The 24123-nt window shown below is 44.8% G+C and overlaps 1 protein-coding gene across 2 annotated transcripts in view; it reads left to right on the top strand.

Annotated features, from left to right (window-relative positions):
• Positions 1-24123, top strand: part of MAF (MAF bZIP transcription factor) — a 198657-nt gene that overhangs the window by 62507 nt on the left and 112027 nt on the right. The gene's annotated exons all lie outside the window — the stretch shown is intronic.

Raw genomic sequence — 24123 nt, 5'->3', positions numbered from 1 at the left:
CACTTTCTGTAAAAGATTTTTGCATCAGTTTGTTCCCCTCCATAAGATCTTACTTCTGTTAAGGCATGAAGACTTTATGTTTCTACCGGAGTTGATTTGTTCTTCTGGTGTATTGGTGGTGTTTAGCTAGCAAGTGTCCCACAGCAATTCATCGAGTAACACTCCATCTATCACTTTGGGATGATCAAGAATATATTGCATCTGATGTGCAAACACTGATGCATATCTGGAGTTGGGCACCCACCTCCAACTCAGCAGATAAAAAACCCTCCAAAGAGCCAACAAAAGAGGGCTTTTTTTTAAACACCTCAACCCGCTAGTGGATTATCCTTAATGCGTTGGCAGCGTGCCCCCTTTTCCACTGCAGGAATGCTAGCCTGGCCCTGCAGCCCTGTTTTTTTCTGTGTTACAGCATGCAGAAGAAATGAAGTGCAAGATTGATTTGTAATAGTTCATGGCACTTTTTTCCTCTGCAGCCCGGGATCACCTTATTTGCCACCAAAGAGGCAAGTGTAGTGAGCAGCACCTCTCTTTGGGGAGTGATCTGGCCTCCTCAGTGTGGCCGTGCAGGAGAGGGCTCTTTGTGGGGCTGGCTGTTGTTCCTAGGAGCTAACTGACATATCTTCAAGGGCTGAGGGTTCAGCTGCTTCTGCGTGAGAGAGGAGAGGAAATGACCTTCACCCAGCTGAGCAGGGAACAACAGGAAACCCTCACGGCCCAAAGCTCCTTTTTCTGCCATTTCCTACCCCCTAGAATCCGGCACTCAGGGACCATTTTGATGAACTGTCAGGGTTTTTGTCAGGGTTTAGCCGCTGCAAATATATTAGCAAAGTATGTTGATGATTCATGGCGAAGTGCTGTACACTGATTTAAGTGATGGACTAGTCATTCTGTAATGGATTTGAGAATTCCCAATCAGATTGTACTTAGTTTTATCAAGCACGAAGCTGGCAGGCTGTGTTTTAATCAACTGATAGCATCGTTTGGCAATTGGCATCCAGCTAGTGAACAGAGTATTTCTCAAAGACCAGCTCACTAAGTTGCAAGCAGCAACATCTACTCGGATCTTTCAGGTTTACCTCCTATTTGTTCTGTTTAGCCTGTTCCTTTCCCAAATTAAACTTTCAGCTGGAAGTGCAGAAAGATGCAGCATATCAGATCCTCTGCTGCTCTTTCACTGGTGTTGGAGGGGAATGGATGAGGCAGAAGACATTTACTCCATCCTTCAGGAAGCTATGTTGAAACAACCTCCTGGATATAACACAAAATCCCAGAATCGTGCAAATTCCAGGATCTGATGCTGGCAAAAGTTTTTGAGCACTCACATTGCATTAGTGCAGTAAATCTATACCGTAGGGCCACACTAGGTGAGACATGGCCTTTTCCCCTTTGAGTCAGGCTGTTTCATGACCCATTATCTAATTTATCACCAAAGACGTACCCTGTGTTCTGACCTATGCCAATAGACAGCAAGAGTGGTTTCCTTTCCCAGTGAAACACATCAGACTCTTCATTGTTTCTGGGAAAGACCAGCTCCTGTTGAGCATCTTCACAGCACAAACCCTCAGGCGCCATGGCTACCTTAGCTAATTTCCTACTCATGATTTATGTTCTATCACAGTTATTGAGTTATGCAGCCATCTACACCCACGTAGCTGTACTTGAGCACAGAGTCAAACCTGGGGAGCTGGTTTGTTGTGCCTAGCTCCTGTATAGTAGTTACTGTGCTTAGCAACCTACTTCCAATATAAATATATCTACTACTCACAAGAGCATGCTTTGAAAAGCACCAGAAGGGATCACTCCCCCATACGAATTTTTTTCCAACATTGCAGAGCTGTTAGGACTTTCAGGGAGAAATTCTTCTTCCAGTTAAGCTTCCCGTCCAGAGAGGTCAAGAATTCACCCCAGGCTGATGAAGCTCTGGTGCAACTTGCTGTGACGGGTCGTGAGCCCTCATTTAAATATGGGTCCTGTCTGAACCGCTCTTGAGCCATGCAGGCATGGAGGGAGATAGAGAGCAGCCATCCATGCAGATGGCTGCAAGGAGCCATCCATGATGTCTTTGCATAGGGGTCCCATGGCACCCCCAAATCAGCCATGCACCACATCTAGGAACGGCTCACTGGGCTGCTAGCTGAACTGTATAATCCTGTTGGTTTAAAATTGGTCAAACATTTGAGGCCCTCAGAAGAGGCTGATGGTTGAAAAGACGTAAAATAACCATGCTCACAAAGTAATAAAAATGGAAGTGAGGTGTAAGTACCAGAGAAGGGATGATTAATTGGGAAATTGTACTCTTGAAATTGTCTTGCAAATCCTATGTGAGGGAGGAGGTGTCTGAACACATGTAAGGGCCGGATCCGTGTTTGTGCAGGTGCATTGAAGATTCAATGAAGATTAACAATCAACCCTGTAATTTAAGGGAAAAATTTAACTTCCATCTTTGATATTGTCTGCTGACCATTACATGAAACTCAGAGAAACCGAAAAAGATCCCTGTCTCCAGTGTCACGTCCGCCTGAGCCCTTCACCAGACAGTGCCACCCAGTTCAAGAACTGAAGTTAAGGTTTCCAATGCCAGGATCACCAAAAGGACGTGCAAAAGCAAAGCTGAAAACAGTCTTCTGTCCTCTCTCCCTGGAGTGGAGAGCATACGATTTCCACAGGGTCGTTTTCTGTGTAAACATTCCTATTTGTATGCTTTACAAATTAAAACATATCTTGTAGACATATTCAATAATTTAATGTTAAACCAGGGTAATTAATGTATCTGAACTTTATCACAGAGCAGAAGTAAGTGGGAAAAATCCCCCAGCCAGGTGTGAAGACCCTGATCTTGACTTTTCCACCAATGTTTCATGGGTTTGGGTTCATTTATTACACTTGCTCACTTCTATAAAAACCCTGCTGGTGGAATCATCTAATTTCCAAGAGCATCTCCAGGGACAGGAGGCCACATTACAATACCTCACGTTATATGTCATTCAGGCAGTGTCTCCCAAATCATAAAACCCATGGAAAAGGAAAGGCACTCGAATAGCAGATTCCTCCTCCTTTTCCTGTTTCTGAGCATTTCTTTTCCAGCACACTGTACTACTCCTCGTGCTATCTGGCCCCATGCAGGCAGGCTGCTCCTCTCTATTCTGTAGAGAAACAGGCTCTGATGTTTAGTTTGGTTTTTCTTTTCCTTCTGTGTTTGTGCTCTCATTTATGTCAGCTCACTATCCATATGTTGTGCCTATGGATGCTGCTGTGGGAAATGGTGAACTGGAGCACAGAACTGATCCAGCTGACAAAATATCTGAAAAAAAGCCCAAGTTTCAGATCAATCATTTCCCTGGTCTGAACCACTGCCTTCCTGACCAAAGATTTGCACTAACACCAGGTCAGGGTAGGTGCAGAGACAGCACCTCTCCAAGTTAGCATCAGTGCTAACGTGTGGGTCTGTTGCACTACCTTCTCCTTTTTCTTCAGCAGTTTCAGGGATTTTAGTAAAGACCTCAAGGAAGGGTTATATGGTCTTAAAACATTTCATTGGTCCATTCATGTCCACATAGTCCAACAGGGCTTCAGTTTTTAAGATTCCTTCCCTATTATCACGGAAATGTGCTAATTACCATAGAAACTTGCTAGCAACTTGCTTGAGACACCAATTTCAATGTAGCAAAGCACTTGCAGCTTGCATAAATCTCAACGTTCAAATCTGTGGGGTCCTTTGAGCGAAAATAGGTTTTCTAGGAGATGATCCTGTTGCTCTAGATGTTATTTTAACGTCCAAATCTAAGGCCAATACCTCAATCCCAGCTCATCCAGTTGACAACAAGGACCATAATCAATTTTATTTTGTATGGTAAATCCATTCCAGATTACCACTCCCACTGTCTGTTTCTTCATGTAGGAATTGTGCACCGAACTATTTGGTCTGGTTAATACCAGGTTATTGTGCCTACTAGTGCACTTACAACACAACATTGCAACAGGAAAATAATCCCGGCCTTTTTAAGGACTGAGGAGAGAAGAAGAAAGGACAACATCAGGACTAAACCAGTTCTGACAATTTCTCATTTCCATTTATTCAGAAAAAAATCATAATTGAGACTTAAAAAAGAAGGAAAGAAAAGCCCTTCGTGACTTTAAGTGTAAAATCCATTTTAGTAGCAGGAAGCTGTTATATGGTTAGAGCAGTTATTTTTATTGTCTGTCTGGGTATAGTTTTTGACTGCAGGCACAGAATAAATCAATAGTGTCATAAAGCTACTCTCACCCTCTGCCCTTTCTAAAGGGACATTGTTCAGTGTCTGTGCTGGATGTGACACACACTACTGCTTTGATGCACAGAATTACGCCTCAACTAATGTGCTAAGGGAGAACTCCGAGTGTGACACATATTTACCTATATCTCTTTGTCCATATCATCTCAGAGCCACCAGATTAAAAGCAAAATAAAACACAGAACCTCACACAAAAATGCACAGAAGTTCTTCATCAGAAGAGGGGGGTTATTCTGGTTATTCTCTTGCTAATGATATTTTCAACGAATTTGTTCATTCATAAACCTTCTTAGGTGACATATTTCCAAGACTATCCAAGAAGAGAAAGCGTGCAGTGATTCATAGGATAGTCCCCACAACTTAAACCTGACTGTAATCTGCTCCTTAATACAGTGAGGAAGGACGTAGCAGCATCTGACTGTAGGAAGCTGAAGCTAGATAAAATTGGCCTGGAAGTGTGCCTTTTTAATAGCAAGAGTAGTTAACGGCTGGAACAGTTGGCTTAGGAATGTGGCGGATTTAGCTTTACTTTCAGTCTCTAAATCAAGAGTGAGTATCTTTCTAAAGATATGCAATAGCTTCAGCAGAACTTATGGCTTTGATGCTGAAATGAGTGGGTGAAGTTCTTCAGCTGTGTTACATAGGAAACAAAACCAGATGATTATGATGGTCATTTTCAGCCTTACTAATCCATTAAATCCTAGTTTGGGGCCTTTCACATGCTGGGGTTTAAAGCATCCTCTTAGGTTTTCCAGATGGTTTCCGCAGACGATACACGTTGCAGAGGTGGGTCTGACAAACTCCATCTAAATGGGTGTCCGGAATTGACACACTTTATAATTTCTATATAAATCACTGCCTCTGAATGCAGATTCATTTCCTCATGTAGCTGAGTTCACTTTGTCCATTCTGTGCAGTGGGGATTTTCCTTTGCAAAGCATACACACATTGGAGAGAGATCTGAGCTGAAACACGCACCACGCGCCGCTGGATACCCCAAGAACAGTCACCCCTAACACAGGCCATGGAGAAGTAAACCTTTCTGGATCAAATTCTTAAGAGATTTATTGTCAGCAATGCACGTTGTCAAGTTAATTCATCGCTCCTCTCCTTGCTTGTGCATTGCAACTTCCCCAGGTTGGCACTTCTGACAAAGGCATGAAAACCGTACTTGTACTGCAAGTGGGAGGTGGAGACGGAGAAAATCTGTGCTCTGTCTGTAGGACTCCGTGCAGAGACAGCTCTATTTTCACATCCAGTCACAAGCCGGTTGGTATTACCGCAGTATTTGTTTTGAGGACGGCTCTCAAGAAATGGAATTGGAGTTTGGATTCAGTAAGATTAAAGATATCAACCCCAAAAAATAATGCAGGTGGTTTCTGAAGGTAGCACCGCTCACGTGTAGCTTAGTGCTCAGCAGGCAGAGAGACCCCAGGAGTCTGCGCGCTCCTTGGTGAGCGTGGAAGTTGTTGACTGTGAATAACATTCACCCCAGTAACCTAATCTTTGTTTTCCTTCTCTCTGTAAAATGCTTAGTGCTGGATTTTGATGTCTATAAATACTGATTTGGATTTCCCTTCCTCCCATCCCCACACTCCACTGAAAGCAAAGCCACCTCAGCCCAGCGCCGGTTGCTGACTCCTTCCCTTTGGCTCTTCCCTGTCCCTGCAGTGTGTGAGCTTGGTCACATGCAGCCCCTTGGCTTTCCCTCGGGACACTGGCACTTGGGAAAGAGAATAACAAGTGTTGGGGAACAAACGAGACCCCAGCAGGTACAAAAAACAGTTTAGGAAAAAAAACCCACACGAACTTCCCAGATCCTCAAACTTTTTCATAAATAGCCAAGGGCCGCCTGAATAGCAGCAAGCAACAACAATAATAATAAATTACAGTAAATATCATGCTGCCATAAGTGACAGAAAACCAAACCCACTGCTGTTGAGAAATGAATTGGAGAAAATATTTCTTAATCTCTTTTTGTATTATTCAGCCAGCTGTAGTGATTTATAATACTCCGAAGAAGTTGCTGTACAGAGTTGTCTCTTAATCATCCGTCTGAGCATCTTGCTATTATCCGCATGTGTCTGCGCTTTGGCGGGGGCTCCAGCGCCCTCGAAGCAGCAGTTTCAGCGTCAGCTGCCACTGCCTCGGTGCACAGCGGCTGCACACGGGCTGGGGTCGGGGCAGTGTGTGCTCCCCCCGGGAATAAACTGATCTACTGCAAGGGACCTCTCAGCCTTTCTCTGGGATTCTGCGGCCTTTGGGGACAAATCCGCTATTAGGAGGAGATGGTTCGAAATGGGAAAGCTGTGCTCAGCCGTCCCTGAGAGGGGCTCAGCCCCGTAACAGCACCTCGAATGAAGGTGCTGCCCCAGAAGTCATCTGGTTCGAGCCTATTTGGCTATGAATAATCCATGTCCAGCAGATGTGGGGGGCTTTGGTGCTGGTGTGCATCGGACGGATGCCCTGCAGACAAGTCTGTCCCCCTGTGAGCCTGTGAGCACGCTTGTTGTCAGAGCAGGAAAATAAAACGGTGGGGGATAAATTAAACCGGGAACGCGGTATCAATTGCTGCTGTCTTTGTCAACTTACTACCAAAGATTTATACGTGACGCAGTGAGGACTGCTCAGTGACACATTTTAATTTAATTAAATTTCCTGTTGGATTGATGTCTGATCAATCAATAATGTTAATGTTTTTGCAATTTAGAGATTAAAGCTTGGATGAGCGGATATTGAAATACTCTCACATCCAGCTGCCTGGGAGTATCTTCTGCTTCCATTTCTCAGAAACCCTGATTTGGGCGAGGATGCATCCCAGGGCTTGCCATGGACCTACACCAAGCCTGAAAGCTTTGCCCCATCCTGGCAGCAGGCGAGGGAGCTGTGCAACAGTGTCACTCCTCAGAGAGACAGAATTGCACGGAGCTACGATCTGGGTCTGTGCAAAGTCCATATAGCTCTGTATATTTTCTCTCTGATGTCCAGTACAGGAGAAAGTTTGAAGAACGGGGCATTGCTGGTGTGACACTTCCCTTTGCTACACGCTCCTTGTTCTGGAAATCAGCAGTGTAGAGGTTGCACCTGGGGTTTTGAACCTAATGGCCACCAAGGCATCTGTCCTCCATGGGTCCTCTCGTCCCCTCTGGATCCCACTCACTCCTTTGGCCACCACAGCCTCTTGCAGCATTGAGTTGCCCCATTTAACCACTGTTTTCTAAGCTGCCATCCAGGGGACAACAGGATCCTGGTCTGGAGCTGAATTCAACAGTTCTTGAAGCTCCTCACCTGCCCAGATTTCTCACAGATGAGCTAATTGTGCTCCACCCTCTTCAGGCTGTGAAGACAAAGAGATGCTGTAGCATGTCCACAGAACTTTTTTTTTTTTCCCTCTTACTGCCTTGTTTCATTTAGTGCCTCAAATATTTCAGTAGTGAGGTCAGGAAAGGCTTTAACTTATTCAGGGGAGTTATTCTAAGCTGACTTTTCCATGAGGCCTTAGGGTCTTAGACAGCCCTTTAAAGGCTTACGACTCAAGCAAAAAAAAAAAAAAAACCAACACATTTTTAAACTTGTAAAAGTGTGAACCCAAATTTCATCTCAGTTGCAGCCACGGCCATAGTCTCAGTAAGTCAAACTAATTTGTCAGATCTTAACACCATCGGCATTTGGACGGTGAGAAATCCCAGCCTGGCTCTGAAGTCTGCAGGCTCAAGGTCCCTCTCTGGTCTCCAGGTCAGTATCATAGCTGTCTCTTTGCGATGTGGGGTGCTTATATGCTTGTTGTATTTAGAGGAGCCTTAAAGGGGACAATTTCTTACCAAGCTGTATTTTAAAATCTGTAAAATCTATATGTGTTCTTTCCCTTAAGGATGCTGTGGTGGCTGCTTGCTGTGTACCTGTCCCTCAGACAACCCCAAAGTAACACACAGGGAAGAAGGGAGAGAGAAAGGAGGAGGGGGAAAAGAGAGAGCAGCTCATTTTCCACTCTAGCACAGGCACCTGAGGGGTAGAAGTCAGCAGTTTTTTGATGGTACAAGAACTTGGTAACTTAAAACAGGAAGCAAAAGAAATGCCACGACCAAATAACTCTGCCTTGACCTCCTTGTAAGAGAGTCAATGACTTTAAAGTAAACTGGAACTTCTTGCTGGAATTTATTTAGATGTCGGTTGCTCCTTACCTCATTAGAATAGCAATATTCAGAAATGTGCCAAAAGACTTAGGCAAGCTGTAGGACGCAGTGAAGCTAATTTTTGGGGAACGGCAGTTTGCTCTGAAAGAGTCTCCTTTTGGTTTTTGTTGTGAGTAAGGGAAGGCTTTACACATTTGTGTGTCACTATCAAAATACTCTATATTGCAGAGTTTCTTCCACTGAAATACACTGTATGCATCGGGTTTTGTTTCTTCTGCTGTTGTAAGCTCACCAGACGCCCACTACTCTGGGCGAGAGGGCAGCCTGCCGCAGGGTGCTCACCCGTGGCCGGGGTGGGGACAGTTGGCGGGGGGGGGGGGGGGGGGGCGGCGTTCAGTGCTCCTGTGCATGTGTGTGTGTGTGTGTGCACGCACGTGTTGTGGGAGGGCAGGGGAGAAAGGGATATTTGACCCTTGGAACAGACTGAGGGAAGTAACCTGCTGCTAAACTGATTATTTTTGTAGTAGATCAACCTTTTTACACTTAAGCCTTCATATATAATTCTCTCCAAGGCTGGTCTATGTAGGTAGGACTGCTGTATGTTGGTCCAACTTGCTGAGAGATCATTGAGAACTCTCTTTCTCTCTTTCTCTCTTTCTCTCTTTCTCTCTTTCTCTCTTTCTCTCTTTCTCTCTTTCTCTCTTTCTCTCTTTCTCTCTTTCTCTCTTTCTCTCTTTCTCTCTTTCTCTCTTTCTCTCTTTCTCTCTTTCTCTCTTTCTCTCTTTCTCTCTTTCTCTCTTTCTCTCTTTCTCTCTTTCTCTCTTTCTCTCTTTCTCTCTTTCTTTTTCTTTCACCTACCTGCCTTCCTTCTGTCTTTCTCCATCTCTCTCTCTCTGGACTCAGGCTGCAGTATCCTCTGTGGTGCACAGAAGGGCGTGCAGCTCAGCATGGTGTGGGGCTGCAGAGGTAGCTGAGGTGAGCTAATGACCACCTGCTCCGTCATGGGGAAAGCACGTTGTTAAAATGGGCAGTCCTGAATTTTACAGATTTGCTTTGACTCCTCATAAAAAAGTAAACCGCTAGATTTTTGATGCTCATTGTTTGCAGCAGCCTGCGCTGCTTAGACCGGCTCCCAGCAGCAGCAGCAGCCGGGTTTCAGCTCTGCTGGTTCATGCCTTTGGTGGTTTCAGCTAAGCTGTTCCGCAGTCAAAAAGCACGCTAAGCCCTGAGACAATGGTGTCCTGGGGAGCAGCCCAAGCTGTTGCCACGTTTGACTATTGAGTGTTTGTGATCTAGAGTTCCCTTTGTTGTCCAATGTGCCACCTTGCTCACCGAGGCATACTTGATTAGGACCTGGCCAGTTTGCTGGTTGTGGGGTTTAAGCTGTTAAGGAAGGTGGGAGTACAGAGCAAAGCCACACTGTAAGTCCCACGATCCTGATCCTGCAATGAAATTAATTTAGACAGTATCGCCAGACTACTTTTTAGAGTTGTTCATCTTACCCTGAAGAGTAAATTCCTACAGGAAAGTAATTTATGATCTGGGAGGGCTGTTACTTACAAGCTAGTAAAATAACTTTAGTTGGACTTTTACTGCCTTCAGCAGCAAGCATCCATGCTGAAGCCAGGAATGAGCGTTTTCTTGCTAGCTGTGATACTGCGTGATCTATAGCGGAGCCACATGGTTTCTTGGCTCACATTCATCTTGTTTCCATGCAATGTGTTTAAAAAGAAATAAACATTGCAAGTAGAAATCAGTTACAGTCAAGTCACGTTGTTTCAGCAACTGCAGGAGCTTTCAGTAATTTATGCATGTGTAGGATCAGGGGGGCTTCTAGCATAACTTGGGCACCCTGCTTGAGACCTGTTACCTCAACTTTAGCTGTCCAGAAATTAGCCATCTCCTCCATGCCGGTCACCCAGGATCCCTCCATCTTTGGGTGGGCTGAATCACCCTTTCAAGGTAGTTTGTTCTCCTTGTTGACTGCAAGTGAAGTTGAACTTGGTGCTTAACCTTTAGATCATTAAAAAATGTCATGACAAGTGTATTGTGTTAGAACTGTCACAGTTTCTCTGCACCCTTCACTGCAAAGTGACTCCTGCCTGACTGTGCCTCAGGCACTGAGTGCTGTCTGGTATCAGCTTCTGCATGGAAATAGGCTCAGTCCAACAGGTGGGTGATTCTGGATCTCATCACACATCTTCCACGAGAAATTAAAACCAGAGAAGCACAGAAACATTGTTGGACTCGATGATCCCAGAGGTCTCTTCCAACCTGATTGGTTCTGTGATTCTGTGGGGCCAAGCCTCCTGTAAGAATGATGTAAATAAAAAATGACTGAAGACCATGCTAGTGCCACTCTGATAGCAAAGCAGAATTGGGCCCATTTCATCTCTTGTAAAGCATCCCTCAGGGATGCTGAGCAAGCCTTAGCTGCAATTTTCTGTTTAAACTGGGTCTTTCTAACCTTTAGAGGAAGAAAACTCCTTTGCCCCTTTACCATATTAACATGAGAGGACATCTGCAGTACAAATATTCGAGTATGTATCAGCCAGCAAATTAGAATCCAGATTATTTCTTTTATACCATGACTTACCATCTCTGTTTCAGGCCACAGTGTGCCTGTGGGGGGTATACAGTGACATTTAGAACCTTAATGATAGCCACAAGTAGCCAAAGCCATCGGGTTTTGCATTAATTAGGGCAAATCAAGTCAAAGCCCTTTGCAATCATCATATCTGAAGGAAAAGCACATGTTTTTAAACATTCAGGAGCTGCCAATTGTGTCCTGAAAGTCATTGAATTTGTGATTATGCCCTCAAAAATAAAGTTTTGGGGAGGTGTGTGCCCTCCTGCTGCCATGCAGATGGTCCTAGCACCTCTGAGCTGCCTGCCAAAGCCCTGCATTAGGCTGTGAGCACTTTTTGCTCATTATGCCTTCAAAAACTGGGAGAGAAGAAAGCAAAAATGAACTTGTGGAGAAAGCCCCAGCAGAGTGGTGTTCAAGTCCTGTTGAGAAATGCTCAAAAACCAAAATTTGGTGGTTAGGTTCAGAGCAGGAACCTCAAAGTGGTATGGATGATGGAGAAAAATGGCTAGTTTCTCTAAGGGAAAGAAATGCTCTGTTTTCTGCCCATGTGCAAGAGATCTGGGCTTCCTAGGGGGAAGGAAAATAAAGAAGAGTAGAGATATGTGGGTTGTGCCTTCCATGTATATTTTTAATTATGGTACATCTATCATTCTTAGCACTGCCTTGAGCAAAGAAAGATAAAACAGCAAAAGCAATAGCAAGATTTCCACACGTGTAGCCAGTCTCAAAATCAATGGGAGTTTGGTATCTAAATACCTTTAAAAACCTGACCACCAGTTCCCTGAGGGCCCCGTGAATATCACAACCTTAAATCCTGGTGTATGTACTGACAGTACTCAGCCTGTGGAAGGCAGGGGGTTGCGCTCAGGACAGCCTTTGGTTTGTAATGTGAAGAGCTGAAAAAATGTTCCCTTAAAGGCTGGCTGGCTTAAAGCTGTGCACTCTTATTGTTCAGCATCTCTTTGGTTACAGGTAGCATTTGACTGTGTGCCAGCAGTTAGTGAGAGGAATCTGGTGACTGTCCACAAATGCATTTCAGTAAATGTTCATTACCCCCCTACATTTAAATATTTTATGGGGGAAAATGCAAACCTTCGCTAACTCTTGGTCGGAGAGGAGGAACAAAGGACATTTATGCTTATTCTTTTGCATGCAAATAGAACCAATAAATATTCAGGTAAATTAAAAACCAGTTTCCACTGAAGATGAGGGAATCCACTGAGGTCGTGCCATGCAGTGGGTGTGAATGAGAAATCTCGCCGTGCCTCCCTTTCCATCCTGCCGAGCTGGCACCGTGGCACGTGCTTGTCTTGCTGCTGCGCATGAGAGGTGGCTCTCCCAAGGTTAGGTGACACAAGTGACTTGTTTAGCCAAGGTGACTCCACTCATCTGTTATGTATCATAGGGTTATAAATAACAGAGCAACCTCCGTTTGGTCAGGTGGGAGAGGCAGAAAGCCCCCTCCCTCTTTCGGGATGTTGAAACAATTACACACGGGAGCAAGGTGGCTCGTGCTTGCGTCTTTACTGCAGAGGGTTGGGTTGGTCTTTGCTCCTCTTTAATTAGAGTGTATTGGTAAAGCAACCCCATTTTTCTGCTCCTGGAAAATCTGGGCTGTCAAGGCCTAATTCCTTGGGCCTATCAAGTATGAGATATGTTTACCAAGTCCCTCCAGGATTAGCTGGGTTGCTATCAAAACCGAGGAATATATTTCTATCAATGAAAACTGCTATGACAAGGTCTGTCCCCTGAGACAAACGGCCTGTTCCATGGAGGCTTTAAATAGGAGCAATAATGGTAGTGAGCAGCACTGAGTTGAATAATTAGATTGTTCTTCATAAATCCTCGAGTGAAGACTTCCAAGCAGGTCCATTATGTGTGTCGTATGTTAGCACTGAGCTTTATGTGGTGTGGACACCGCTCTGCGCCGGGCTGCCGTGATGGGTGAGTAAATCACCAAAGATGGGGACAGGAGGAGTACGGCTCCTTCCCCTCCTGCCTTTTCCCCCATGGAGATCATCTGCTCTGAACTGCAAACACCCGTATTATTTATTTTATTGCTCAAAGAGTTTTCGAGAGGACTAACTGGAGTGATCGCTGAATATTTATGTTTTGTTTGTTTATATTCAGAGACTGGAAAATACACATACTTTGTTCACGTCCCCAGACTGGTTCATTTACTGATTCGCTTAAAACATCCTTGCAGATCCTTTGAGAGATAACTTCTTCCTCAGAGGGATGCAGTCGTATAATAGCAGCTCAGTATTATCTCCACATATCCTTGGTGGGATTTCCTCTTGCTGACTGAGAACTAATTTTTTTTTTAATCTTTCTTTCTCCGTCCTCCCCTTTCAATTATTCAGATTTTCTCTCTCTTTCTTGCTCTCTGTGTCAGTTACAGAAAGAAATCTAAGATGAGAAAATGTCATTTAACCCTAATGCTGATTGGTAATTTTCAGACATTTCAGAGGAAATCCTGGAAGGCAGCAGTGTTTGCAGGCAGGGTTGTACACCCACCCCATGCACGATGTGTGTGCACGCTCAGGCAAGTGTTCTACTAGACCCAGATGCGCTCCATTCGCTTAGAAACACGTTTGTCAGACCTGGTTAAACAATGCTGGTAAAAAGAACAAGAAATCACGTTATTCCCCCGAGAACAGTATATACACCTAACTATTTTGTCTGCCAGTAAGAATCTTGTGTCACTGTAAGGTTTATAGGAGCTGACTGGCAAAGGATGCCCTGATGATAAATAAAACACCCCTACCCCATGTCCTATAGCTCTATGAATCTGAGCAGCTGCAGTGCCTTCCCAGTACCTTGGCTATGAAGATGTGGCACCTGCCTTTGGACCAGACCCTTCATGTTAGGCAGCTGATGGGGTCCCGTGAGGGAAGGGACATGTCACGCAACAGGGCCAGGAATAAGCACCATCCATGAGCCAGCTTCTGATGAAGCTCCTGGCCTGCTGTCTAATTCTTCAGCTTGCACACAAGCATTAGGACGAGGTCTGGGCTTGGTGTGGTCCACCAGCTCTGCTGTGACCCACCATGCTCTGGTACCAACAGCCTTGCTGCCAGGTCATCCCTCACCTGTCCCTGATGGAAAAAGTTCTCCAGTGTCAAAACACTGTCAGGATAAACAGTGTTAAACATTTTACAAAGCAATTTAGGTGATAATCATCAGGGTAATAGAATAATATTATCCATATTCATTTACAGGTGTGCTGTGCTTTCCTTTCCGATAAGCTTAAGAAACTCCTTGCCAGGCTATGAAAATAAAGTGATTGTGAGAGTTTTTAAAGGCACATTCCTCCTTGCATTGTAAGAGCATGAATTCCAGGAATTTCTTATCTATAAGAAATTTGCATTCCTGGGACACAGTGCTAACACCCTCAAACACAAATGTCCCCGATGCTGCAGGAGAAGCCAGCCCCACTCCTTTCTGCTCTGCTTGGGCAGACGGACGGGGGCTGCAGATTTTCTTAGCTTGACCCCGAGCTGTGAGTGCTGAGCACAGCCAAGAGTGATTTTTCGATGTGATGCTTGGGAATTCACGCTCAAACTTATTTCCTAATATCTGCCGTTTCTTTAGGCTTGTTCTGCTCTGTGCTGAGCTGCCTGAAGGCTGGCAGGCTTTGTGCCCATCAGGCAAAGCCAGCAGCCAGGATGTCTTCCAGTGAGTTTGTCCGTATCTAGTCTGAGAGGGGCCCAAGTGACATTTGGTCCTTGGGCACAGCAGGAATTCAGTAACTCAGGTAATAACCACAGTTTGTAAATTGATTCATTAGATGTGAGTCCACTTGTCATCTCAAAAAAAAAAAAGTGGTTTGAGATATTTTGATGTCGCAGGTTCTGACATGTACGTTGGTTAGGAGAGGAGACGTCAAGCAGAGCTCTGGGCAGATCTGGGGACTGCTGTCCCACCAGAGGCAGGTCAGAGCACACAGTAAAATCCAAGAATCCTGCACCAAAAGCAACTTATGTTCTATAAAAGTGGAGTTAGATCTTCTTAACAGGGTCCAGGCAGGTAAAACTGGTCCCTGTTTGGAGACGGGACTGAGTCATCAGCCCCACTCCTTGTTGCACCCTTTGCTTCTGGCGGAGAGCTGCTGATCTGTGATGTAGCTGGACTGAGGCACCCAGGACACTCAAAGGAAACGGGAAATGTGTCTGTGGACATTAGATGATTCAGGGTTTGCTGGCAGCTGAACAGAAGTTTTCTGGATTTCAATTTTGAACTCAGGCAGCTTTATTCCACCCCATTCCCACAGTGGGCACATCCGTCCTCTTATGAGCCTGGCCTTGGTGCTACCTTAGTGCACGTCATTAACCGCACTTTCCTGCCTCGGAGGCACACCGGGGAGTTGAACACGGTCTCAAAATTGGGGCACTTCAGTCACAGGACCATGTAAGCACCTTAGATACGTTGATTTCATCTTCCAGGAGGTAAGGTTCAATTTTCAAAAGGTTCTGGGAAGTACCTGCCTAAGCCAAAAGCTGTTTCTCCACCATGTGATTTCACTCTTGCTCCATGCGCCTGCTGGTTGGTGCAATGCCAGGCTCCTTCCCAGTGACGATACTGCTTATGAAAATAAAGGCAGTGTTTTTTTCATTCATCAAAATCCCCCTTTCTTAATATCAGGAAACATTTGCTGCGAGAATACAAGGTGTTCTTTTCTCTCCAAAGATTACTTTATAAGCCTAAAACACATCGGCCCCCAAAATGTTTGAATTTCCTAAGGTAGGTTTAATAAATAAAGACTCAAGACTGAAAAAACTGTCTGTTTGCAGTAGGATTTCTCATTACATTTCATGTCCATTTCAGCTTTATGAGGATACGCTGGTTTAACTCCTTTCTGATGCTGTTTCTTAATATAACCAGATTTTCTAGATTAGTAAAGGTATATGAAACAAAAATCTGGCATTAGATTCGCGGAAAGTCTGTTATTTATACTGGATAATAGTGAGACGTTAAACCAAGACAAAAGAAATTCACTCTCACAATAACAAATCCATTTGAAAATCCATTTTCAAAGCAATCAAATCACCGCAGAAACCCAATGACAAATGTATAACAATAATGTGTATTTATGTAGTAACTTTCACCCCAAGGAATCCAGAATCTCCAAAAATATCCACGTGGGAGCTGGCTTTGGGTGAAGAGACCCCAGTGAGTGACAGTGGGGTTTCAGAGCAGCCCTGGCAAGGTCACTCGGACAAACTTGCCTCCATCTAAAAGACCCCCGGCATCGCAGGAAACGCAAGTTACGTTTCCAGCCGGGCTGCTGTGCCCGTGGTCAGCACACACGTGAATGAGGGGTGAACTTTGCCTCTTTTTGCAAAGGGCTGAACAACAACCACAAAAAAAAGCAGTTTCCCCTTTTAAGGGCATAAACAGGATGAAAGTGCTGCTTCAGCCTGGGATTGTCTCGCTGTGGGAGACTGCGCTGCGCTCGGGTGCGCAATCAGAATATTTTTGGAGGGGGATTTTTACAGTCCTTTGAAAAGCACCAACATTTTTACTAAATATTAATGGAAGCTTGACTTGAAGTCAGCTTGAGCTGCAGAACAGTGCTTATAATAATGATTTATGTATTAAATGCAGCTGATCTGTTATTTTTATTATCTTGATGTGTTTTTGATGTTCAGCTTTCATACGAACAGCAGCCAAGTGGCACTGAAACCAGCTTTGAACATGTGCATGTGTGTGCATGCCTCAACAAACACGACTCATGTATGACGTTTTAGTCAGGGTTCTGAATAATCGGGGGTAAGTAATAAGCGGTGCTTCGTGGGATGTCGTCACTCAATGGGTTTCGATATGACAGAGTCATCTGTAGCCAGGAAGCTTCTGCCAAGGTTTTGTGTATTATCTGCAGGAACTTTTCTGTCTTATCTGTGGAAAATTGATCCATACAGTCTCTGTAGAGACGTACATCAAATATTAATTTTGCCTATTTGTTTGAAGTAATTAGCAGGTGTGATTAATCAATTAATCAATCTGTGATTCTTATCTGTGCCGCAAACAGCTTGCTGTGCTACATGGGGATACTACGAGCAGCGATCCCACAAGCGCCTCTCAGGTCCCCATCGCAGGGGCCCTTCCCGACCCCATGTCAAGGTCTGCAGCCACCGAGGTCTGGTGCCACCGGTGCCTCTTACAGCCCAAATTGCCTGGAGAGCACAACAGCATCAGTGAAGCCTTTGGATGAGGACCTGGCTGGCCCCATCCCCTGAAGAGCTGGGACGGCAGCGCTGGCTTGCCTTGCCGTGGGACTGGGGATGCTCCTACATGAGGGGTGCAGTGGCCCTAGTGGGTCACCTGGGTCCCTGCTGTGCAAGTGGGCTGGGGGGCCAGGGCTGTGCTGGGTCCCTCGGCAGCCTGTAGCTCCAGGCAATGCCTCATTTTGCCTATGCCTGAAGGGGACAGCAGAAAAGAGGTGCCAGAAGTGGATGAACTTTTTATGGCAGGCTTTTGGTGACCTTCACAGCCTGATTTGGTGGTCTGAGGGATGCAGGTAGGTCATGTGAAGTTTGGGTAGACCTGGAGTTCTTTAAACACTTAGAAATTCCGGACTTTGGGACTTTTGCTGAGTAGGCAGCAGACAGAATCCCAGCCCTATACTCAGGGACTCAATGACTTTTTCAGTTTAGCTCCAGAAGTGGTGCTGGATTTCATGGAAAGTCTGGATTATGTTGCATGAGGGAACAAGCACCCTTGGGTGTTCCCATTCCCTGGAGTGCTTATTTTGGGGGCAGTGGGAGGGGTATGACCACTGATATTGCAGGCAAAGCAGGGAGACATGTCCCTGTGCTAAATTGCCAGGTACGAGACTTTGCATTTCCCAGTGGCAGGTGGTGAGGACCTGGTGGAACAGCATGGCAGGACCTTGGGCTTTGCTCTAGCCAGGGGAGGGGGTTGAACCAGTGCAGGTACAGGAGTCGTCAGTGCAGGATGGGCATTTTCAGAGGGTCCAGAGTTTGTAAAGGACATGCTGAGGGACATTACCGTAGTCTCCAGCTTGCACAGGGTTTCTTCCAACACTGTGGTAGAATCTGCTCTGTTTTGTAGTAAAAATGGCTTGACTGATGTGCTGGGTTACACAGCAGAAGTCTGTCTGAATCCTCTCTGAACCACTGCCCCTTTTTTGGTGTCATATTCTGGACCATCTCTATCCTGTCCTGCCTCTGCTTCTCTGCTTTCCCCCTGCTATTGGGAGTCCTCCTATCTTTCTCCTTGCCCACCATCACCCTGGAGAACCTGGACCAGACTGCACATCTGTCAAGGAAAGGTATGAATGTAACCCAGGAGTAACCACATTGATGCTGTGTGCTGTCAGCCCCTGGGTCTGCCTTGAATCCTTTTCCAGTTTGGTGATCTTTTAGTACAGCAAACCCTATCACCATAATATATATGCCTCTGGCCAACCTGACCTTACCCTGGCCTAGGGTTGGGTGCTTTTTTTCTTTCATTTAATGGGCTCATTGGGCATGATTTCATTCCTATGTATTGTATGCTTTGCTGACCTGGGAAGATTTGATGTTCCACAAAGGCAAATGCCCCCCAGAAGATGATGAACTGGTCTTGGTTTCGGTATGAGTTTTGGATTAGAACCGCCCAGGGTAGCACTTTCCTCAGAATAGTTTTTCTACGGAGTAAAAAGTATAAGTCTCCATCTGATGCCTTGAACTGTCATCGTAATAACCTCAAATATAGCTGTCTTCACCACATCACCGTCCTCCTCTCTGACCCATAAAGTTTTACCATTACAACCTGCCCTTAATCACCTAACCATTTCCTTAGTCTTTCAAGGACAATGGTTTTTATGCCATACTTGCTAACCTTACGTATTAGTCTACCATCCCGGGCTGCGTTTAAATGACTTTTCTGAAATCTATGTGGATTAGCTCCACTGCTTCACTTCTGCCTGTTTTTCACGTTAGCTCCTAAAACAAATTCTGCGAGATTTGTCAGACAAGATTTACCCTTTATGGAGCTGGGCAGATACATTTTTATCAGTTCATATTTCTCCAGATGTTGGGTGATATCATCCCTGCTAACATCTCTAAAATCTTGCCCCTGATTAAAAAAAAAAATCACATTCTGCAGGTTTGGGGCCAGGTTCTCAGCTGGTGGGAGGAGTGTGTGTGTGTGCATCATTTTTTATTACTGTTCGTATTGGCCAATAATCTTCTGCAAATATGTATTGGTTTCTGCCTATCTCTTCTCATACTCAAAGATGTTTGCTTTGTATCAGTTTCTCTTTACCTCTTTTTATTTCCAAGAAATGACTCAAAACCTCTGTTACTGGGCACTTCATGTCTCCTGCTGTTCCATTAAGCAGCATGGGCTAAAAGTACGCCCTCCGCACTCAGCCCTGCCTCCTTCGCCACGGTATGAGTTTGCTTTGGTGATTATTCATGCTCTCAGCTCTTCCCTGCTTGGCTGTCACAAGAGACTGCTTCTGTGTCTGTCATCTCACCTCCAGGTTCCCCCACGAATGCCAGCCAGAGGAAGTAATTTGATTTCCCTCATTTCAGTCCCTCTCCCTGTGTTATTAAGCTCTCTTGACCACCTCTCAGTGGTCCAGCAGCCTTCCTGTTAATCTTGTCTCCTTTACCTGTTTAAAAGAAATGTTTTATTGTTTTTATTCACCCCATGCGCCATTCTTCTCTCTCTGTCATATTTGGTTTCCTAATCAGCTTTTTACATCTTTTCAGCTTTGCTTTATAATCCCTTTCATCCCCTTAATATTTGCCTTCTTACCCATGTCATCTGCCTCTTTCCTCTCTCCGATAGCTTTTATGACTTACTCAGTCATCAGCCTTCATCGGAACCAGCGCTCGCCCATCCCTGCTTGACAGAGCTCACTGTTTCCAAGTGCTACGCTCATTTCCTGAGTACGAGTTGCTGTATGTAAACGAGGGCTCAGTGAATAGGCACCAGTGCCTCTTATATTGACTTTTATTTCTTTCTTGCTGCTGTTTGCTCATGAGCAAATGGCAGTATTCTCACATGCACTCATTGCTCCAATTTGCTCCTGGGTAGCTCAGTGGTTTTATTTCTCTTCCTTTGCGAATGAAAGCCAGCCCAAAGCAGAGAGCCACCATACAGACTACCATGGATCTGTGAAAAAGGTGTAATAATTTTTTTTAGAGGGACTTTAAATACTATAGGACCGTAGCTGACCCATTCTGCTCTCAGGATAGCACTAAAACACCCTGTACCATTAACACACCTCAAAACTCTTAGAAAGTAAGTCAGTGGTGGTGGATTAAGCATAGGAAGGGAAGTAGTGAGAGTTAAATGACTTGCCTAAGGCCATCCAGCAGGTAAGTGGCAGAGGAGAAACAGACTCTGCTCTTCTACCCAGGACTGTGTCCACTGAGCCAGGATAATTCCTGGCAAAGCAGCAACAGTGAGGCCACAGAATCAGATCATTACTCATTTGGTTTTATTTGTTCCAGCAGTAGGTGATGAAATGCAAATGGTACAGGCAGATGCGCAATTTCAAATCCTCTGTGTGCGACGACTCAGATATCGGAGCAGAGTTTTCTCTCTCTCTGCAGAGCAGTGCTGCTAAGGCTTTGCAGAGGCACGGAAAAGGGTATTCAATGGGTTCATGTGCTCAGGGAAATCTCACTTTGCAGAAATTTCTTTCTCAAGCAGCTTCACTCAATTTCAGTGAAGAAAAATATATAATTGCACACACACACATATAAATATATATATGTATTTATATACATATAAGGGCATATACGTATATATGTATTTATATACCTATATAGGGCTGCAGGGAGGCTGAGGGAGAGGGGCACACCAAGCACATGTCCAGCTGATAGCAGGGGTGTCCTCTCCCTCACCAAAACGCTTCGGCCAGAGGCAAGCAGTGAGCTCGGCAGCGGGACCTGCAGTGGCACTCGGGCAGCGAAGTGGAGTTTTTTAATATATATTTAAAAGAAAGAGTTGGCACAAAGGGAGGTAGAAATGAGCTGTGAGTGTGAGAACGAGAACTAAACCTTGCCTTTGTTCCTCCTAATGCTCTTTCCCCTGCTTTGTGGTGATTAGGGCTGGTCAAAAACTTTGTGCTATTTACATTTTGGACAGAGCATTTTTAGCTTTCTCGCCATGTTTTCAGGCTTTCTCACAAAAGGAAGCACTCCAAAGTCCATACAGCCTTAAGATTTAAAAAGAGTTCTGGGGTTTTTTGACTTTTTTCAGTTCTTCAACAGAATCATGTTGCAATCAGAAAGAAGATTCTTCAAGAAAAGACACTAATTAACGTTTTATTGTTATAATTGTTTCCATCATATTCCCTCTGCTATACAGGTCCTCTCTTTCATCATTTATTACAGAGATGTAACTATACAACAGGGCTTGTGTACAAGAAAAAGACAAAGCAGAAGGCTTAATTCAGCATCGTGAGCATGATGAAAGGAACAAAGGATGATGCAGCTATGCCCTGATCCTGCAAATACTTATGCACATGGATAACTTCACTGCCAGGAGTATTTCTGCTTGCAGTAACTGTGCGCTAAAGTGTCAGCAGACTTTAAGTCATAGGGCCTGATTTAAGCTCTGCCGGAGTCGGTGCACAAACCCTGACACGTTTCAGCAGGGACTTTGCCAGTACTTAGGGAAGCATTTTAGCACTGCTGAGTTTACTTGCAACCTAATCCTGAGCACGCACAGGCTTTCCCAGACTCCGAGCACACACTCCTGCTACTAGACGTGACAGTGATTGATGACTTGATTCATCGCTATTCTGTAAAATTACCTCTCGTGGGCACTGCCAGGTGGATCAGAGCAGCTCAGCTCGGCATCACCAGCAGCGGGGCTGGGCGAGTGGCTGAGCATCTCGCTGGCCATGGGGCAGGGATGCCCAGGGATGCTGCCCGCAGAGCCGGCTGCCTTCCACGGGGCACAGGGCGCTGCTGGTTTTGTCCTGGACTTCTCCAGAAATGATGTCTCCAGCGAAGGAAACTCCCAGGGATGACACTACCATGCCAGACAGGCATTTTTCAACCCTGCGGGGGACATCTCTACACTTCAATTAGTCCCTTAATTGAGCTATTTGCAGGGGAAGACTCAAGGGAGCTGAGCACCTATTTCCTCGGAGTTTAACTACCACAAAATCTTAAGACTTAGTTTGTCCCTTAAATAGGAAAAAATATATAGTGTCTCCACAAACTTTATCACAGTGAATTGCCTAATATTTTCCTGCCACAGTAATGGTAGTATTATCAAACTGTGGTACGAAGTATATTCAATTATAATTGAGTTTTGATCCCATGATTTTTTAAAAAATCGTATTTTTAGACAAAACAGCATGCGTTTCCTCCAACTACTTCTAAAGCAAAGGGCTAACTGAGTTTTCAGGCCAAATATTATAGACCCAATTCTCTTTTTTGTGTCAAGTTTAAAAATGATATAATCCCAATGTTTCAATGATCTAAATTTATGGGAAAACGAGAAGAGCAACATTAGGTCTATCCTTAGAACTACACCAGGATGTGTACCTCACTTTAAAATAAATATATTAAGGGGGTATCTGGAAATATTAGCCCCAAATTCAAAGCCTGCTTTAAACCCACTGCTGTTGCAGGGCTGAGCTTCAGCCCTCGCCCTCACCCCAGCCTGCCCCCCAGCCCCTGTTGCAGAGCAGATGATCAATGCCAGCCAGTGCTGTGGGAGGCATGTTGGCAGCAACGTTAAACTGAGGAGCAAAACATCTTCTTCAGGGTCAGCATCCTTTACCAATACCAAACCAAGCTCCAAACAGCAAATCATGTCAGATTAAAAAGAAAAAAACACCCACCCTAAAAATCTCTATGTGACTACTGCAGCAAGAGCCCTACGCTGCGATCTCCAGGGCTCTCTGGGTGCAATATTGCTTCACGGTCCTACCCCATAGCAGACCAAACTGTGAGTATAACCTTAAACCTGAGCTTTGACCCTTAGGTCAGACCTTTGTTTGGGATTATTCCAGCAAGTGTTGTCAAAGCCAAAATTAGTGTAGCTACATGGACCCTGTAAGTAACTGTCACAGTGAAGCTAAGAGGCTCTTTTTTATGATTCTTCAGTTAAACCAGACTAACAATGCATCTAAAGTTATCCTAAAGGCAAATTATCTTTATGATCAAGGGACTTGAGTTGGTCTGGGCAGCTTTCCATCAGGGCCTTATAGCAAAAGCTACTGCAACATCCAACTTCTCTGCAGGGTGACTGGACACAAGTAATAAATGCCTGAGACTGGTGTTTGGCCTGATTTTCATCTCCTGGCTCCTGGTAGAAATAAATGTGCTGTCACATGATATGAGTATCCCATGAGACTTATGTATTATTATATCCAACTTGAAAATTAACTCTAATGCAAGTTGCAGAGAACACCAATGAAAGCAACCATTAATTGTTAATATAAACTATTAATGAAACACCAGGATGAAGGTCAAAGTGCATGACTGAAACCTCCCAGCAAATGAAAGGATTATTTTGCCTCTTACTGAGCATAATTATCATCTGAATTTCATTGGCTTTCTGATCAAACCACTTCCCTCTGCACTGACCTGTTCCACCACTGTGGTAAATCTGCTCTCCAGAACTGGTATTTGCTTTTCATTGTCCACCAAGGTTTTTATTAGAATCCTGGATGTCTGCAAGGAGCAGAGAGCTGGCACCCTTTTGCCTTTGTTCCTATGGGAGCTTTTTTTCCCCCTCTTCCATTGTCCATTACTCACAATAAATTTGCATTGACCTGGCTCCCCATAAATTATCCTGTCTCTTGCTGGTACATCCTTTAACTGTCCCAGTTCACATTTTGCAGGTCCATGACATGGTGGGCACACCTGAGGGCATGCAGCCTGGAGTGAGAGCAGGCCCCTTCCCACGTTATACAGATCAAAATATCAGGGAGATGACAAGTTGGGGGATGTTTTGGAATGATTGTCAATCAGTTTCCCTTTCCTCCTGCATGCAGCAGTGTGATCAGCCTCACCCAGCAGTTTTACTTCACTAATTTCTCATACTGGCTTGGACTGCTCACGTACTTTCTGCTGAATATTTTTATTTGTTTATTTTTTTCCACACACACGCAAAAAGCCTTCCCCCAGAAAACACTGTCTTT

Source organism: Nyctibius grandis, chromosome 12 (assembly GCF_013368605.1).
Source record: "Nyctibius grandis isolate bNycGra1 chromosome 12, bNycGra1.pri, whole genome shotgun sequence".
In the NCBI taxonomy this organism is placed as follows: domain Eukaryota; kingdom Metazoa; phylum Chordata; class Aves; order Nyctibiiformes; family Nyctibiidae; genus Nyctibius; species Nyctibius grandis.
The sequence above is the reverse complement of the archived record's forward strand: the minus strand, read 5'-3'. Positions and strand labels throughout refer to the sequence as shown.